The 18,990-nt window shown below is 46.5% G+C and overlaps 2 long non-coding RNA genes across 2 annotated transcripts; both read left to right on the plus strand.

Moving 5' to 3' along the window:
• The first annotated feature begins 2,021 nt into the window (after nucleotides 1-2,021).
• On the plus strand, nucleotides 2,022-4,891 carry LOC139175403 (uncharacterized). The gene is made up of 3 exons (XR_011560523.1): nucleotides 2,022-2,106; nucleotides 2,200-2,312; nucleotides 4,714-4,891. It is a non-coding gene; the product is annotated as an uncharacterized lncRNA (long non-coding RNA).
• An 11,674-nt stretch (nucleotides 4,892-16,565) lies between these two features.
• Nucleotides 16,566-17,859, plus strand: LOC139175168 (uncharacterized). The gene is made up of 2 exons (XR_011560487.1): nucleotides 16,566-17,121; nucleotides 17,213-17,859. It is a non-coding gene; the product is annotated as an uncharacterized lncRNA (long non-coding RNA).
• The last annotated feature ends 1,131 nt before the right edge of the window (nucleotides 17,860-18,990 follow it).

The raw sequence follows: 18,990 nt of genomic DNA on the forward strand, positions 1-18,990 counted from the left end.
ATCTACCTACCTACCTACCTACCTATCTATCTATCTATCTATCTATCTATCTATCTTCTATTGGATTTATCTGCCGCCCCTCTCTGAGGACTGGAGTGGTTTGCAACATATAAAATCTATATGAAATCTTTGAGACTAATTGTAAGAAATCCTCCTATGAAAAAGTCTTGTTGTTAATTGGAAAATAAACAGATAATAAGACAGAATTTGAAGGAAACAATAAAAGTTTATTCTTAAAGGAGAACAGGTCCATAAAAACAATGGAGCAACACTATTTGACTATAGACTACAGTATATCAAATAAAGTTGTTTGGGAACAATCTACTCATAGAAACATAGAAGTCTGACCGCAGAAAAAGAACTCACGGTCCATCTAGTCTTCCCTTATACTATTTCCTGTATTTTATCTTAGGATGGATCTATGTTTATCCCAGGCGTATTTAAATTCAGTGACTGTGGATTTACCAACCACCTCTGCTGGAAGTTTGTTCCAAGCATCTACTACTCTTTCAGTAAAATATTTTCTCATGTTGCTTTTGATCTTTCCCCCAACTAACTTCAGATTGTGTCCCCCTTGTTCTTGTGTTCACTTTCCTAATATAAACACTTCCCTCCTGAACCTTATTTAACCCTTTAACATATTTAAATGTTTCTCACATATATAACATATTTAAATGTTTCTCTTTAACATATTTAAATCTTACTCAAACATTATTTATAAGATTGACTGATTGCAGAAGATACAGAAGAAGAACAGATATTATTATTATATGCCCACAAGATCATATGCTGCAACATCCTGCCTGTCAACAACTACTTCAGCTTCAACCACAACAACACAAGAGCACACAACAGGTTCAAACTTAATATCAACTGCTCCAAACTTGACTGTAAAAAATATGACTTTAGCAATCGAGTTGTTGAAGCATGGAACTCATGACCAGACTCCGTGGTGTCAACCCCAACATTTTCCCCTTAGACTCTCCACGGTTGACTTCTCGAGATTCCTTAGAGGTCAGTAAGGGGCGAGCATAAGTGCACTAGTGTGCCTTCTGTCCCCTGTCTAATTGTCTCTCGTATATTTTATATATCTTTTCTCCCATCCATATATCCTTCCTCTACTCTTCATTGATGTATTCTATTCTCATATATTTTCTTCTATCCCTTCCCTGATATTTACTACTACACGTTTTTATTCTCCTTAACTTTCAATTTGTATTGGACAAAATAAATAAATAAAAATAAAATAAATACATTTAACAAAACAGAGGCCAAGAATACCATGTATTCAAAATGGACAATGGTGTGTTTGTGTGATGTATGGAGATGATACATATAGATAATATATATAGATTAGATATAGATGTGCATGTAGATGGATGGATGATTGGATGGATGGATAATGGAAGATAAATCAATAGGTAGGTACGGTAGGTTGGTAGGTAGGTAGGTAGGTAGGTAGGTAAATTGTGAGAGCAGGCAACACAATTTCATTTTTAATATGGGCCAATGTGCCCACAGTAAAAAGGGAGAATAAAGGTTCCCTTATCTATCTTATTTTATTTTACAAATTGACACACACAAACAGGGGGCTCAGATTGATTTCCAAGGCACCAAAAGGCCAGAGAAGGAATAATGGATGGAAGCTGACCAAGGAGAGATTATTCAACCTGGAAATAATTAGGAACTTTCTGAGGGTGAAAGAGATCAACCAGTGCAGCAGAAGCTGCCTATGGAAGTCCTGGGAGATTGGGATGGACATTTGTCTGAAATGGTGCAGGGACTCCTGCTTGAACGGGGTTGGACTAGAAGATGACCCACAAGGTCCCTTGCAGCTGTCTCGCGGCAAGCTAATTTAAAGCACTGCCCAGTCGGCGTGCTCCTGTCAATCACCCTTACGTGTGAGCCCACCAAGAGCTCCGCGCCTTTCCCGCCAAGCGCTCTCCGACCGGCGATTGGCTGCTTTGGAAAACCTGCCCCTCGGATTGGCTGCGCCCCCTCCCACTTCTCCTCCGATGGGCGGGACACTTTAAAAAACGTCGCTGGCTCCCGAGGCTGAGCTAAAACAAGCCTATTAAAAAGCCAGCTGCGTGTCCATCCTGCGAGGTAGACCAGGGAAGAAACACCACCATATGTCATTTGATTTTATGCTGTGGCTACATTAGACAAACCTTGCAAATCCCCCCTTTTCTATTACAGCCCAAGAAATTAAGGCTCTGTCGGAAGAGGGCGCTGCGACCCCTCTCTCCCCACGGCGCCTCTGGAGCCGAACGCAGTTTTTAGACCGCGACAGGTGCCTCTTGCGCGCTGAGGTAATCCTACTAATCCCTTTTTATCATTACTATTGTTTCGACTCCTACCCACAAAACGTCGCTACAGAGTACTGCACACCAAGACAACTAGACACAAGAACAGTTCTTTTCCAAACGCCATCACTCTACTAAACAAATAATTCCCTCAAAACTGTCAGACTTTCTACTAAATCTGCACTTCTATTCTACTAGTTTTTCTCATCATTTCTATCACCCATTTCCTCCCATGTTGACTGTATGACTGTAACTTATTGCGTATATCCTAAGATTTTTATTAATATTGCTTCTTCATTGCTTATTTGACCCCATATGACAATCATTAAGTGTTGTATCACATGATTCTTGACAAATGTATATTTTATTTTATGTACGTTGAGAGCATATGCACCAAGACAAATTCCTTGTGTGTCCAATCACACTTGGCCAATAAAATTCTATTCTATTCTATTCTACTTATCAAATGTTTAATATGTTAAAATAAATAAATATTTTGAGGCTCTTAGACGTTGTGGGTCGCTGAGGGGAGCTAACGCATATAGCCTATTCTCGGGGATAGGCCCTCGGAGAGGGGCGGCATACAAATCTAAGTAATAAATAAATAAATAAATAAATAAAATAAATAAATTTTAGTCTATTCTCGGAGTAAAAACAGCACTTGAGGTAATTTTAGTCGATTCTCGGGGAGTAAGGAAGGGAACTCCGCTAATTTTAAGAAGTAATTTTAAGAAGTAATTTTTTACCAGGACGTGTATTTCCTCAGGAGTAAAACACCAGTGGTTTTTGAGGAAACACCTCAAGGGCATTTTATTTAAAGGGGTCCCAATACCTATGGGGAATGGCCACAGTCCCACGAAGTGGGTTTCCCCCAGGGAAATGGGGCAAATTTCTATTTTATTTATTTATTTATTCATTTATTTATTTATTTATTTATTACTTAGATTTGTATGCCGCCCCTCTCCGAAGACTCGGGGCGGCTCACAACATGTAAAAACAAATCATAAGCAATCAGACAAATTTAAAATATTTAAATATTAAAAAAACCCCATATGCTAACAGTCACACACACAGACATAACATGCATAAATTATGCATTCTGTCCAATACACAAATACATAGGAAGAAAAATAGACATCTGGTAATATATATAAGGGTAAAAGTGAACTTAGAGGAGAGGATACATGAAAGGAAGAGAATATATATGATAGGTGAAAGAAAGGAAAGAGAAATTTCAAGGTCCCAAATAATTTTAACCAAGGCTGGAGTTTTTAGGAGTAAAATATAGATGGAGTCTGGGGTCATCTCAGCTGTGTTCTATTCAAAGGACCAAACCAGACCGTTGAGAGTTAAAAGGAGAGGAATAAAACGAAATTTTAGCCAGATGCAGTTAAGGGGGCTAAATTACCACAGGTGTATAGTATAAGAGTTAAAATTGACTTCAAGGTTTAATTGCTTCACTGCCTGCAGCTGTCCTTATGCTTTCTTGAATAAAGTTCAACTGTCTTGGACTGAGGAAAGAAATTTTAGCCCAAGTTTGAAGTTCTTTTAAAAAAGAAAAACATGTAGAGGACTAGCTACTTCAAGTAATTAAAGGTGGCAAGGTGAACTAAAGTTGCTTCAGGTTTATGAGTTGGTCTTGCTTTCTTGAAAAAAAGTCAAATCTTGAGGCTTGGGGTAAATTTTTAGCCAATGTTTAATTTCTTAGAGTAATATACTGGTGGAAGCTAAGGTAACTTAGCCAGGTTAAATAATTAAATTAAGTCATAGTTAAAAATAGCTTTAATTTCACCCCTGCTCTAAAGGTAAAAATGACCTTAGGTAAAAATGACCTTGCTTTCAGGAATAAAGTGATTTTTTGGGGGGATCAGGTAATTTTAGTCAAGGCTCAGATTTATTTGGCCAAATAAAGTAGTATTTTAACATATGGAGGACTAGCTAATTCAAGTTAAATTGCTACAACTCCAGGAGCTGACCCTTCCTTTTCAGGAATTCAAGCCAATTCTTGGGATTGAAGTAATTCTAGCCAAGGTTCAATTCCTTAAACAAAGCCCGTAGAGGACTAGCTACTTAAAGGAACTAAAGGCAAAAGTTACCTAAAATTAAGTCATGTCCAGGAGGTGATTTGACTTTCTTGCAGGAATTCTCAGGGGAATTTTAGGGATGCCTTCCTCTTCCTGCAGAGTGACAGAAACTCCTGGAGCTGGAGGTCACATCTTTGGGAACAGTAAAAACCAGGGGTCTGAAATATTCTCAAGGACACAAGATTCAAATTCATCCCATCTTTCCTCCTTTCACTCCTGGGAGCATAAAAGCACCTTTGTAAAATCCATGAATTGGTTTTCTAGTTTCTGAACATCAGGTGGTCATTTGGTGATGTTGACTTTTTATTATTCTTATTTCAAAGGCCCTCTACCTGATGGGAATCACAACAGACAAGCAGTCGAAGACATCAATGGTAGACCAGTTTTAATTCACTTTCCAATGTTGTATTTAACCAAAAGGCCTGACACGTACTATTGGCAACACGTGGTTTATTACTGCAACATGTGGTTTAGGTGCTTTAGTGAAGGTTTATTTTGGGGGGGGGAGGTTACAAATTAATGATGGTTAAAAATGTAACAAAAGTACTTAAAAGATATAAATAGTTTTTGTTGTGACATCATTTTAGCTATTGGCTGCGGTTGAACCAGAGGGGCAGCGTAGAAATGGCGGTGATGGCCAGTGTTCCCTCTAAGCTGCTCGGCAGCGCACCCAACAACGAACTGCCCCGCGGAGTTTCCCAACGCTGCGCAGTGATGCCTGAGCTGCCAGGCAGGAGGACCGCCGCGGTTGGAGTGCCGGGTCTGCGGAAGAACGGGGAAGCGACCAAGGTGGGCGAGAGGGACGAAGGAAGCCCCCTTTACCTGCATGCAACTAAAAAGAGGGATTTACTCTCTCTCCCTCCCCCTCTCTCACACGCATGTAGACACACACTCAGGGCCACACAAGGGTTCTCTTCCCTCCCGCCTCCTTCCAAGAGTCTCCAACTTCGCAGCCGCCGCTGCTCCTCGCCTCTCCTGCCCCGGGAGTGGAGCCAGGCGCCGTTTCTCCCCGCCCGCCGGTTGCAACCGGTGGTCTCCGATCCACCCCTCCCAAGACCGGCTTCCCCGCCTCAGCGCCCACCCACCCGCCTTGCAGAATCTGTGGTGGGGAAGTGCCAAGAGAGGCTCCCCCTGTAGCCGTTCTCTCTCCTCGGTGGGGGCGCCACTGCCTCTGGAGCCACAGCCCCAACGTGGCCCGGGAAGGAAGAGGCACAGAGAGCCCCTGCCAGCCATCCCCGCAGCCCCCTTGGGAGGAAGCCCATCCAGGCACTCAGCTGCCTATTGTACTCTGACCGGCTTCACAGAGAAGAAAAGAGAGGAAGGAACGAAGAGAGAGAAAGAGAGAAAGAAAGGGAGGGAGAGAAAGGGAGAGAGAGAAAGGGAGGGAGAAAGAGAAAGGGAGGGAGAGAGAAAGGGAGGGAGGAAGCGAGAGGGGGAAAGAAAGAAAGCAAGAGGGAGGGAAGAAGGAAGGGAGAAAGAGGAAGGAAGAGAGAGAAAGAGAGAGGAAGGGAGGAAGAGAGAAAGAGAGAGAAAGGCCATTGCCTGTCTCATTCAATCCCTGGAGACTCACCCTGCACAGCTTAGAACCAGAACAAAATCTTCAACGGCCCATTTTAATGGTAGATGTGGCTGTTGGGAGAATTATAGATTTTATAGGGTTTTTGCCTGGCGTAATTTGGCCATGGAGCTGGTTCTTAGAACCAGAACAAATTCCTCAATGGCCCATTTTAATGATAGGTGAGGCTGTTTGGAGAATTATAGATTTTATAGGGTTTTTGCCTGCCATAATTTGGCCATGGCGATGGTTCTTAGAACCAGAACAAATTCCTCAATGGCCCATTTTAATGATAGGTGAGGCTGTTTGGAGAATTATAGATTTTATAGGGTTTTTCCCTGGCATAATTTGACCATGGTGATGGTTCTTAGAACCAGAACAAATTCCTCAATGGCCCATTTTAATGATAGGTGAGGCTGTTTGGAGAATTATAGATTTTATAGGGTTTTTGCCTGGCATAATTTGACCATGGCGATGGTTCTTAGAACCAGAACAAATTCCTCAATGGCCCATTTTAATGATAAGTGAGGCTGTTTGGAGAATTATAGATTTTATAGGGGTTTTGCCTGGCATAATTTGGCCATGGCGATGGTTCTTAGAACCAGAACAAATTCCTCAATGGCCCATTTTAATGATAGGTGAGGCTGTTTGGAGAATTATAGATTTTATAGGGTTTTTGCCTGGCATAATTTGGCCATGGCGATGGTTCTTAGAACCAGAACAAATTCCTCAATGGCCCATTTTAATGATAGGTGAGGCTGTTTGGAGAATTATAGATTTTATAGGGTTTTTGCCTGGCATAATTTGACCATGGCGATGGTTCTTAGAACCAGAACAAAGCCCCAATGGCCCATTTTAATGATAGGTGAGGCTGTTTGGAGAATTATAGATTTTATAGGGTTTTTGCCTGGCATAATTTGGCCATGGCGATGGTTCTTAGAACCAGAACAAATTCCTCAGTGGCCCATTTTAATGATAGGTGAGGCTGTTTGGAGAATTATAGATTTTATAGGGGTTTTGCCTGGCATAATTTGGAGGAGAAGAGAGAGAGAGAAAGGGAAAGAGGGAGGGAGGAAGAGAGAGGGAGAAAGGGAGGGAGAGAGAAGGAAAGAAAGAGAGGGAGTGAGGTAGGTAGGGAGAGAGAGAGAAAGAAAGATAAAGAGAGGGAGGAAAGAAGGGAGAAAGAGAGAGAAAAGAGGAAGAAAGAGAGAGGAAGACAGGGAGGAAGAAAGAGAAAAGAAGGCCGTTGCTTGTCTCATTCAATCCCTGGAGACTCGCCCTGCACAGCTTCTCTGGGGCTCTACTGGGTGACCCTTTCAGCCCCTGAGAGAGCAGTGAGGGTGAATCACGCGAAGGACACAGCTGCCAGCCTCCTCCAGTCCCTGAGGACCCCCTCACTGTGGACCCCCTCCCTCCCCCCTTCTCTTTCGTGGAAAGAATGCCGGGACCTCTCAGACCTGTTTCCTTAGTGTTCTCTGAGCTTGGTAGTTTCCTTTGCAGATGTTTTTATTAGGGAATACAGTATTCAGTGCGAGGAGAGAGTTGGGTTTATTCTCACCTTGTGTTCAAGTGGCTTGCAGGGTCAGTGTGGTTTAAAATGGTCTGGAGAGGAGTTGGACTGCTTGTTGATTCGGACGTTGTTCACTCTTGGTCTGTGTGTCTGATACTAACCTTGGGAGTGAATCTATGCGCATAGAGGTGTTGATTGCTGGTGAGGAGGCGTTTGGTTGTTTTTTGCTTCTGGCATTCTTTCCACGAAAGAGAAGGGGGGAGGGAGGGGGTCCACAGTGAGCGGGTCCTCAGGGACTGGAGGAGGCTGGCAGCTGTGTCCTTCGGGTGATTGGCCCTCACTGCCCTCTCAGGGGCCGAAAGGGTCACCCAGTGGAACCCCAGAGAAGCTTAGTGTGAGTCTCCAGGGATTGAATGAGACAGGCAACAGCCGTTTTCTCTCTTTCTCTCTTCCTTCCTTCCTCCCTTTCTTTCTCTCCCTCCCTTTCTCTCTCTCTCTTCCTCCCTCCCCTTCTCTCTCTCCCTCCCTTTCTCTCTCTTTCTCCCTCTCCCTCCCTTTCTCTCTCTCTCTCTTCCATCCTTCCTCTCTTTTCTTCTCTGTGAAGCCGGTCAGAGTACAACAGCCAGCCGAGTGCCTGGATGGGCTTCCTCCCAGGGGGGCTGCGGGGATGGCGGACAGGGGCTCTCTGTGCCTCCTCCTTCCCAGGGCACGTGGAGACCGCAGCTCCAGAGACTGCGGCACCCCCACCGAGAAGAGAGAGCGGCTACAGGGAGACCCTCTCCTGGCACCTCCCCACCGCAGACTCTGCAAGGCAGGCGGGCGGGCACCATGGCAGGGAAGCCGGTTTTGGGAGGGGTGGATCGGACACCACCGGTTGCAACCAGCGGGCGGGGAGAAACGGCGCCCGGCTCCACTCCCGGGGCAGGAGAGGCGAGGAGCAGCGGTGGCTGCGAAGTTGGAGACTCTTGAAAGGAGGCGGGAGGGAAGAGAACCCTTGTGTGGCCCTGAGTGTGTGTCTATGTGTGCGTGAGAGACAGGGAGAGAGAGACAGTAAATCCCCCCTTTGACTTGCCTGCAGGTAAAGGGGGCTTTCTTTGCCCCTGTCGCCCACCTTAGTCGCTCCCCCACTCTTCCACAGACCCGGCACTCCGACCGCGGCAGTCCTCCTGCCTGGCAACTCAGGCATCACTGCACAGCGTTGGGAAACTCCGCGGGGCAGTTCGTTGTTGGGTGTTCGTTTTTGCCTGGCATAATTTGGCCATGGCGCTGGTTCTTAGAACCAGAACAAAATCCCCAATAGCCCATTTTAATGCTAGAGGTGGCTGTTGGAGGATTATAGATTTTATAGGGCTTTTGCCTGGCATAATTTGGCCATGGCGATGGTTCTTAGAACCAGAACAAAATCTCCAACGGCCCATTTTAATGATAGGTGAGGCTGTTTGGAGAATTATAGATTTTATAGGGTTTTTGCCTGGCATAATTTGGCCATGGCGATGGTTCTTAGAACCAGAACAAAGCCCCAATGGCCCATTTTAATGATAGGTGAGGCTGTTTGGAGGATTATAGATTTTATAGGGCTTTTGCCTGGCATAATTTGGCCATGGCGATGGTTCTTAGAACCAGAACAAATTCCTCAATGGCCCATTTTAATGATAGGTGAGGCTGTTTGGAGGATTATAGATTTTAGAGGGTTTTTGCCTGGCATAATTTGGCCATGGCGATGGTTCTTAGAACCAGACAGAAAACCCCAATGGCGCACAAAGACAATTGATTGCAGCTACATTTTCATGGCCACCATAGCCTCAGGTGTCCTGGGCCTTCTTTCTCATTCTGTGGTTCTGTGCCAGCACTTGCAGCCTGGCAATGGTTAGCTGTCCTTCCTCTCTGCTATGTGATCACAGCCAATTCACCCAGCGAGACTTTCTTCTGGCTAATTTGGTAGAGCAGGAGAATTGAACGCCAGTCAATCCCTGTGCCCTGGGATTGTCCCTCTGTCTTCTCAGTGGATGGCTGTGGCCTTGGACACCGGAGAGGCGGGATACAGAGCGCCGGTGTTGGTCTGGCATCATGCTTCTGCCATGGCTGCCCTGTCCTTTGCATTTAGCCTTGAACTCCACTTCCCATGATGCAGGCCACCTTGCCCCTACCCTCAAGGTCTCCTGCCATGGGCTGGTGGCATTTCGGGGTTCATGCAAAGTGCATGGCAGTGAAGGGAGAATCGTGTGTGCCGGACCCCCACATGGGCCTTTCCAGACCCTGACGCTCTGTCCCCTGCCTCTCTGGTGTCCGAGGCCTCTACCATCCATTGAGAAGGCAGAGAACCATCCCTCGGTGCAGGTATTGGCCGGCATTTAGTTTTGCTGCCCTTCAAATGGGCCATTATTAACTCTCCCTGGTTATTGGCTATGACCATGCAGCTGGCTGGGAGGTGGGAGGATGGTGGAGCCCAGTGACCAGGGATGGCAGAAGACCAGAATGAATGCCCAAGCTCGGTCAGCCCTGCGATGGGGTGCAGGGCTGTAGCGAGTGCAAAAATATCTCTGTGATCAATTGTCCCTTCTGGCCTTTGTAGGGCAGTTGGTCAAGTCCTTGGTGATTTGGCCATGGCAAATTCTGTGTAAATGTAAGAGCCTGCATAAGCAGGGTGGAAATTGTGTTGCCGCCCCCCCCCCCACAATAAATGCAGAACACACATACACAAATCACCCATGTAAGGAAAGCCGAGGGGCCCCTGAACTACCCCACCCCAGTTTCACACTCACAACCCCACTATAAAAAATAAACAGCTGCCAATCAGCCCTGCCAGGTAGACCAGGGAAAACACAACCAGGTAAGCTACAGTAGAAATACTTTATTGTGAAGCTATTGCAAAAATACAGCCCTTATTTAAGAGCTGCCTCATTTAGTCCCCGTTCAAAGTGTCTTTGCCTCCAATCTCCACCCTGAGAACCTTCCGAGGTCTGAAGCACAAGGAAAATCTGAAGTCGGATCAATGGTGAGTTTCAAACATTTTTTACTACCGGTTCTGTGGGCGTGGCTTGGTGGGCGTGGCAGCAGGTAACATCTCCACCCTCTTCCCACTCCAGGGGAAGGTTCCTGCAACGTCCCCATTTCAGCTGGGCCTCGGGAGGCAGAGAACGTCTCTCGAACTCAAGACAGCCAAGCCTACAGAAAAGACCCTTCTGGTGGCTCTTCAAGCATTTCAGAAACTGGTGGGTATTGTGGGTGGCCTCCTGGAGAAGGACCGCTGGTGCCTATGTACAGTCCTTGTGGTCTTCAGAAAGGAAAGACAAATTTCTAGGTCCCAAATAATTTTAACCAAGGCTGGAGTTTTTAGGAGTAAAATATGGATGGAGTCTGGGGTAATCTCAGCTGTGTTCTATTCAAAGGACCAAGCCAGACCGGTGGGAGTTAAAAGGAGCTTAAAAGGAGGAATAAAATGAAATTTTAGCCAGCTGCAGTTAAGAGGGCTAAATTACCACAGGTGCAAAATATAAGGGTTAAAATTGGCTTCAAGGCTAAATTGCTTCAATGCCTGCAGCTGTCCTTATGCTTTCTTGAGTAAAGTTCAACTGTCTGGGACTCAGGAAAGAAATTTTAGCCCAGGTTGAAGTTCTTTAAAAAGACATGTAGGGGACTAGAAACTTCAAGTAATTAAAGGTGGAAAGTAAAATTTCTTCAGGTCTATGAGTTGGCCTTGCTTTCTTGAAAGAAAGTCAAATCTTCAGGCTTGGGGTACATTTTAAGCCAAAGTTTAATTTCTTAGAGTAATCCATTTGGTGGAAGCTAAGGTAACTTAGCCAGGTTAAATAATTAAATTAAATAATCTAATTATTAAATAATTAAATAATGCCAGGTCATAGGGAAGTCATAGTAAAAAATAGCTTTAATTTCACCCCTGCGCTAAAGGTAAAAATGACCTTAGGTAAAAATGACCTTGCTTTCAGGAATAAAGTGATTTTTAGGAGGGATCAGGTAATTTTAGTCAAGGCTCAGATTTATTTGCCCAATTAAAGTAGTATTTAAACATATGGAGGACTAGCTAATTCAAGTAAAGGGAAGAGTTAAATTACTACAAGTCCAGGAGCTGACCCTTCCTTTTCAGGAATTAAAGCCAATTCTTGGGATTGAAGTAATTCTAGCCAAGGTTCAATTCCTTAAACAAAGCACGTAGAGGACTAGCTACTTAAAGGAACTAAAGGCAAAAGTTACCTAAAATTAAGTCATGTCCAGGAGGTGATTTGACTTTCTTGCAGGAATTCTCAGGGGAATTTTAGGGATGCCTTCCTGTTCCTGCAGAGTGACAGAAGCCCCTGGAGCTGGAGGTCATATCTTTGGGAACAGTAAAAACCAGGGGTCTGAAATATTCTCAAGGACACAAGATTCAAATTCATCCCATCTTTCCTCCTTTCACTCCTGGGAGCATAAAAGCACCTTTGTAAAATCCATGAATTGGTTTTCTAGTTTCTGAACATCAGGTGGTCATTTGGTGATGTTGACTTTTTATTATTCTTATTTCAAAGGCCCTCTACCTGATGGGAATCACAACAGACAAGCAGTCGAAGACATCAATGGTAGACCAGTTTTAATTCACTTTCCAATGTTGTATTTAACCCAAAAGGCCTGACACGTACTATTGGCAACACGTGGTTTATTAATGCAACATGTGGTTTAGGTGCTTTAGTGAAGGTTTGTTTTGGGGGGGAGATTACAAATTAATGATGGTTAAAAATGTAACAAAAGTACCTAAAAGATATAAACAGTTTTTGTTCTGATATCATTTTAGCTATTGGCTGCGGTAGAACCAGAGGGGCAGCGTAGAAATGGCGGTGATGGCCAGTGTTCCCTCTAAGCTGCTCGGCGGTGCACCCAACAACGAACTGCCCCACGGAGTTTTCCAACGCTGCGCAGTGATGCCTGAGCTGCCAGGCAGGAGGACCGCCGCGGTTAGAGTGCCGGGTCTGCGGAAGAACGGGGAAGCGACCAAGGTGGGCGAGAGGGACGAAGGAAGCCCCCTTTACCTGCATGCAACTAAAAAGAGGGATTTACTCTCTCTCTCTCCCCCTCTCTCACACGCATGTAGACACACACTCAGGGCCACACAAGGGTTCTCTTCCCTCCCGCCTCCTTCCAAGAGTCTCCAACTTCGCGGCCGCCGCTGCTCCTCACCTCTCCTGCCCCGGGAGTGGAGCCAGGCGCCGTTTCTCCCCACCCGCCGGTTGCAACCAGTGGTCTCCGATCCACCCCTCCCAAGACCGGCTTCCCCGCCTCAGCGCCCACCCACCCGCCTTGCAGAATCTGTGGTGGGGAAGTGCCAAGACAGGCTCCCCCTGTAGCCGTTCTCTCTCCTCGGTGGGGGCACCACTGCCTCTGGAGCCACAGCCCCCACATGGCCCGGGAAGGAAGAGGCACAGAAAGCCCCTGCCAGCCATCCCCGCAGCCCCCTTGGGAGGAAGCCCATCCAGGCACTCGGCTGGCTGTTGTACTCTGACCGGCTTCACAGAGAAGAAAAGAGAGGAAGGAACGAAGAGAGAGAAAGAGAGAAAGAAAGGGAGGGAGAGAAAGGGAGAGAGAGAAAGGGAGGGAGAGAGAGAAAGGGAGGGAGGAAGAGAGAGAGAAAGGGAGGGAGAGAGAAAGGGAGGGAGGAAGCGAGAGGGGGAAAGAAAGAAAGCAAGAGGGAGGGAAGAAGGAAGGGAGAAAGAGGAAGGAAGAGAGAGAAAGAGAGAGGAAGAGAGAAAGAGAGAAAAAGGCCGTTGCCTGTCTCATTCAATCCCTGGAGACTCACCCTGCACAGCTTAGAACCAGAACAAAATCTCCAATGGCCCATTTTAATGGTAGATGTGGCTGTTGGGAGAATTATAGATTTTATAGGGGTTTTGCCTGGCGTAATTTGGCCATGGCGATGGTTCTTAGAACCAGAACAAAGCCCCAATGGCCCATTTTAATGATAGGTGAGGCTGTTTGGAGAATTATAGATTTTATAGGGTTTTTGCCTGGCATAATTTGGCCATGGCGATGGTTCTTAGAACCAGAACAAATTCCTCAATGGCCCATTTTAATGATAGGTGAGGCTGTTTGGAGGATTATAGATTTTATAGGGTTTTTGTCTGGCATAATTTGGCCATGGCGATGGTTCTTAGAACCAGAACAAAATCTCCAACGGCCCATTTTAATGGTAGATGTGGCTGTTTGGAGAATTATAGATTTTATAGGGTTTTTGCCTGGCATAATTTGGCCATGGCGATGGTTCTTAGAACCAGAACAAATTCCTCAATGGCCCATTTTAATGATAGGTGAGGCTGTTTGGAGGATTATAGATTTTATAGGTTTTTTGCCTGGCATAATTTGGTCATGGCGATGGTTCTTAGAACCAGAACAAATTCCTCAATGGCCCATTTTAATGATAGGTGAGGCTGTTGGAGAATTATAGATTTTATAGGGGTTTTGACTGGCATAATTTGGAGGAGAAGAGAGAGAAAGGGAAAGAGGGAGGGAGGAAGAGAGAGGGAGAAAGGGAGGGAGAGAGAAGGAAAGAAAGAGAGGGAATGAGGTAGGTAGGGAGAGAGAGAAAGATAAAGAGAGGGAGGAAAGAAGGGAGAAAGAGAGAGAAAGACAGGGAGGAAGAAAGAGAGAAGAAGGCCGTTGCTTGTCTCATTCAATCCCTGGAGACTCGCCCTGCACAGCTTCTCTGGGGCTCCACTGGGTGACCCTTTCAGCCCCTGAGAGAGCAGTGAGGGCGAATCACGCGAAGGACACAGCTGCCAGCCTCCTCCAGTCCCTGAGGACCCCCTCACTGTGGACCCCCTCCCTCCCCCCCTTCTCTTTCTTGGAAAGAATGCCGGTACCTCTCAGACCTGTTTGAGCTTGGTAGTTTCCTTTGCAGATGTTTTTATTAGGGACTATTCAGTGCTAGGAGAGAGTTGGGTTTATTCTCACCTTGTGTTCAAGTGGCTTCCAGTGTCAGTGTGGTTGAAAATGGTCTGGAGAGGAGTTGGACTGCTTGTTGATTCGGACGTGGTTCACTCTTGGTCTGTGTGTCTGATACTAACCTTGGGAGTGAATCTATGCGCATAGAGGTGTTGATTGCTGGTGAGGAGGCGTTTGGTTGTTTTTTGCTTCTGGCATTCTTTCCAAGAAAGAGAAGGGGGGAGGGAGGGGGTCCACCGTGAGGGGTCCTCAGGGACTGGAGGAGGCTGGCAGCTGTGTCCTTCGGGTGATTCGCCCTCACTGCTCTCTCAGGGGCCGAAAGGGTCACCCAGTGGAACCCCAGAGAAGCTTAGTGTGAGTCTACAGGGATTGAATGAGACAGGCAACAGCCGTTTTCTCTCTTTCTCTCTTCCTTCCTTCCTCCCTTTCTTTCTCTCCCTCCCTTTCTCTCTCCCTCCCCTTCTCTCTCTCCCTCCCTTTCTCTCTCTTTCTCCCTCTCCCTCCCTTTCTTTCTCTCTCTCTCTCTCTTCCATCCTTCCTCTCTTTTCTTCTCTGTGAAGCCGGTCAGAGTACAACAGCCTGCCAAGTTCCTGGATGGGCTTCCTCCCAGGGGGGCTGCGGGGATGGCGGGTGGGGGCTCTCTGTGCCTCCTCCTTCCCAGGCCAAGTGGAGACCGCAGCTCCAGAGACTGCGGCACCCCCACCGAGAAGAGAGAGCGGCTACAGAGAGACCCTCTCCTGGCACCTCCCCACCGCAGACTCTGCAAGGCAGGCGGGCGGGCACTGTGGCAGGGAAGCCGGTCTTGGGAGGGGTGCATCGGACACCACCGGTTGCAACCAGCGGGCGGGGAGAAACGGCGCCCGGCTCCACTCCCGGGGCAGGAGAGGCGAGGAGCAGCGGTGGCTGCGAAGTTGGAGACTCTTGGAAGGAGGCGGGAGGGAAGAGAACCCTTGTGTGGCCCTGAGTGTGTGTCTATGTGTGCGTGAGAGACAGGGAGAGAGACAGTAAATCCCCCCTTTGACTTGCCTGCAGGTAAAGGGGGCTTTCTTTGCCCCTCTCGCCCACCTTAGTCGCTCCCCCACTCTTCCACAGACCCGGCACTCCGACCGCGGCAGTCCTCCTGCCTGGCAACTCAGGCATCACTGCACAGTGTTGGGAAACTCCGCGGGGCAGTTCGTTGTTGGGTGTTCGTTTTTGCCTGGCATAATTTGGCCATGGCGATGGTTCTTAGAACCAGAACAAAATCCCCAATAGCCCATTTTAATGGTAGATGTGGCTGTTTGGAGAATTATAGATTTTATAGGGTTTTTGCCTGGCATAATTTGGCCATGGCGATGGTTCTTAGAACCAGAACAAAATCTCCAACGGCCCATTTTAATGGTAGATGTGGCTGTTTGGAGAATTATAGATTTTATAGGGTTTTTGCCTGGCATAATTTGGCCATGGCGCTGGTTCTTAGAACCAGACAGAAAACCCCAATGGCGCACAAGGACAATTGATTGCAGTTACATTTCATGGCCACCATAGCCTGAGGTGTCCTGGGCCTTCTTTCTCATTCTGTGGTTCTGTGCCAGCACTTGCAGCCTGGCAATGGTTAGCTGTCCTTCCTCTCTGCTACGTGATCACAGCCAATTCACCCAGCGAGACTTTCTTCTGGCTAATTTGGTAGAGCAGGAGAATTGAACGCCAGTCAATCCCTGTGCCCTGGGATTGGCCCTCTGCCTTCTCAGTGGATGGCTGTGACCTTGGACACCGGAGAGGCGGGAGACAGAGCGATGGGATCTGGAAAACCTCACCGGTGTTGGTCTGGCATCGTGCTTCTGCCATGGCTGCCCTGTCATTTGCATTTATCCCTGAACTCCACTTCCCATGATGCAGGCCACCTTGCCCCCACCCTCAAGGTCTCCTGCCATGGGCTGGTGGCATTTCGGGGTTCATGCAAAGTGCATGGCAGTGAAGGGAGAAGCGTGTGTGCCGGACCCCCACGTGGGCCTTTCCAGACCATGACGCTCTGTCCCCTGCCTCTCTGGTGTCCGAGGCCTCTACCATCCATTGAGAAGGCAGAGAACCATCCCTCGGTGCAGGTATTGGCATTTAGTTTTGCTGCCCTACAAATGGGCCATTATTAACTCTGCCTGGTTATTGGCTGTGACCATGCAGCTGGGTGGGAGGTGGGAGGATGGTGGACCCCAGTGACCAGGGATGGCAGAAGACCAGAATGAATGCCCAAGCTCGGTCAGCCCTGCAATCGGGGTGCAGGGCCGTAGCGAGTGCAAAAATATCTCTGTGATCAATTGTCCCTTCTGGCCTTTGTAGGGCAGTTGGTCAAGTCCTTAGTGGTTTGGCCATGGCAAATTCTGTGTAAATGTAAGAGCCTGCATAAGCAGGGTGGAAATTGTGTTGCCGCCCCCCCCCCCACAATAAATGCAGAACACACATACACAAATCACCCATGTAAGGAAAGCCGAGGGGCCCCTGAACTACCCCACCCCAGTTTCCCACTCACAACCCCAGTATAAAAAATAAACAGCTGCAAATCAGCCCTGCCAGGTAGACCAGGGAAAACACAACCAGGTAAGCTACAGTAGAAATACTTTATTGTGAAGCTATTGCAAAAATACAGCCCTTATTTAAGAGCTGCCTCATTTAGTCCCCGTTCAAAGTGTCTTTGCCTCCAATCTCCACCCTGAGAACCTTCCGAGGTCTGAAGCACAAAGAAAATCTGAAGTCGGATCAATGGTGAGTTTCAAACGTTTTTTACTACCGGTTCTGTGGGCGTGGCCTGGTGGGCGTGGCAGCAGGTGAAATCTCCATCCTCTTCCCACTCCAGGGGAAGGTTCCTGCAACGTCCCCATTTGAGCTGGGCCTCGGGAGGCAGAGAACGTCTCTCCAACTCAAGCTTAGAGAAAAGACCCTTCTGGTGGCTCTTCAAGCACTTCAGAAACTGGTGGGTATGCTGGGTGGCCTCCTGGAGAAGGACCACTGGTGGCTTTGTACAGTCCTTGTGGTCTCCAGCCTTCCAGGGATCTTGACCAACACAAGTAAGTCTTCCTTCCATGGTAGAACTTCCACCTTGCGTGAATCCACCTGGAGTCAACCCGGGATTCACGCAAGGTGTGTTTGGACGTGGGCTGAAAGTCCACCCTATCGTGGTCTCACCTCCCTTCTTTCTTCCTCAGATTTGGAAGGAAAAGCCTCAAGACTTCTGCCGACTCCTACGTTCTGCTGAAGCCCAACCTACGTCAAGACCTGTGACAGCTGACGCGTCGTCTCCACTTCTTCACCGTCTTCACCTGCAGCATCTCCCTCTTCTCAACGGCTTCCTGAGACCAAGACAACGAGATCCTCCTCTTCCCGCGGTTCAGATGTATTTTATGTAAATCCCCAATTTATGTAAACAGATTTTTAAAAACTCTCTGTGAAAAACACACTTCTGTCCTTCAAGATCTTCTGTAACAAAACCCGTGTTCATGATTTTCTTCTTGTGTTTTCATTTTGTTGGTGGTTCTGGTGGGTATTTCAAAAAAATAATGTTTTATTAGAAATATTCATGTGATGCCCTGGGATTTGCCACTGGGGGGGCCATGAGACTAGCTTTTATCACTTCAATGCAGGTTGTAATGCTCTCTGCTGTACAGCTAGTTCTCGATTCACAATCATCATTTTTCACACTTAGGACCATTGCAGCAGTTCCCATGTAGCTAAATTCCACAGCATGTTTGCACGGATTTGATAACTGATGCTCACATTATGAAAGGTTTCACCAGCTGCCCTTCATAAACACCCTGGATTCCTTTCTCTTAGCCTTTATATTAAATTCAGGGGCCACCCAACTCCAAACAGTTTTGGGCAGCTTACAATTTAAAAGTATTCTTTTTAAAATGTGTGCCAAAAACAAAAACCCTAACACACACCAGTTTAAAAGGGGGAAATGGTATTGGCTTAATAACCCTGCTACCTCACTAGAATGAGACTGTTGTGTCTAATTCACAACCAGCCTATTGTGCGCTGAAATTTTATGAAAAAGTTCACACGAGACGTTTGGACAAAGAGAACAGAAATGTTTATTCTCTCTGGGTATACCAAAAACGGTTTGCAAAGCGGGTACTCTTCCCAAGGGAAGAGACACTTGTACAGAAGCTAAAGAGCAGGTTATATAGGTTTTTACAAATCACAAAGGTACATAGAATTAGGGGTACACAGAATTCCTTGCCCAAATATGGTCCACATCCTGCCTCCCTCTCCCGGAAATGAATAGTTTATTGGGTAAACAGCAAACATTTATCTTGGTAAACAGCAAACATTTATCTTGTTAATTAGCAAACATTTGTCTTGTTAAAAACAGATCCCAAAGTGACAGTCACAAGATTAGGAAAAACAGGAAATCCTAATCTTGTTAACTACAGACAGACAGCAAATACTGATATTCTTAAAATAAAACTTAAATTATTTTATACACAATGGATTTTTCCTTCAATTCCTTCATTTTTCTTCTTTGTTTCACAAAACTGTTTAAGATTTTGTTTTATTTCTAACAACTTGCTTTTTTCTTCATTATTCATTTTCTCTTCCTGAATAGTTTGCTGTTCATTCTCCAGTAATTTCAAC

The sequence above is a fragment of the Erythrolamprus reginae genome, chromosome 13 (assembly GCF_031021105.1).
Source record: "Erythrolamprus reginae isolate rEryReg1 chromosome 13, rEryReg1.hap1, whole genome shotgun sequence".
In the NCBI taxonomy this organism is placed as follows: Eukaryota; Metazoa; Chordata; class Lepidosauria; order Squamata; family Dipsadidae; genus Erythrolamprus; species Erythrolamprus reginae.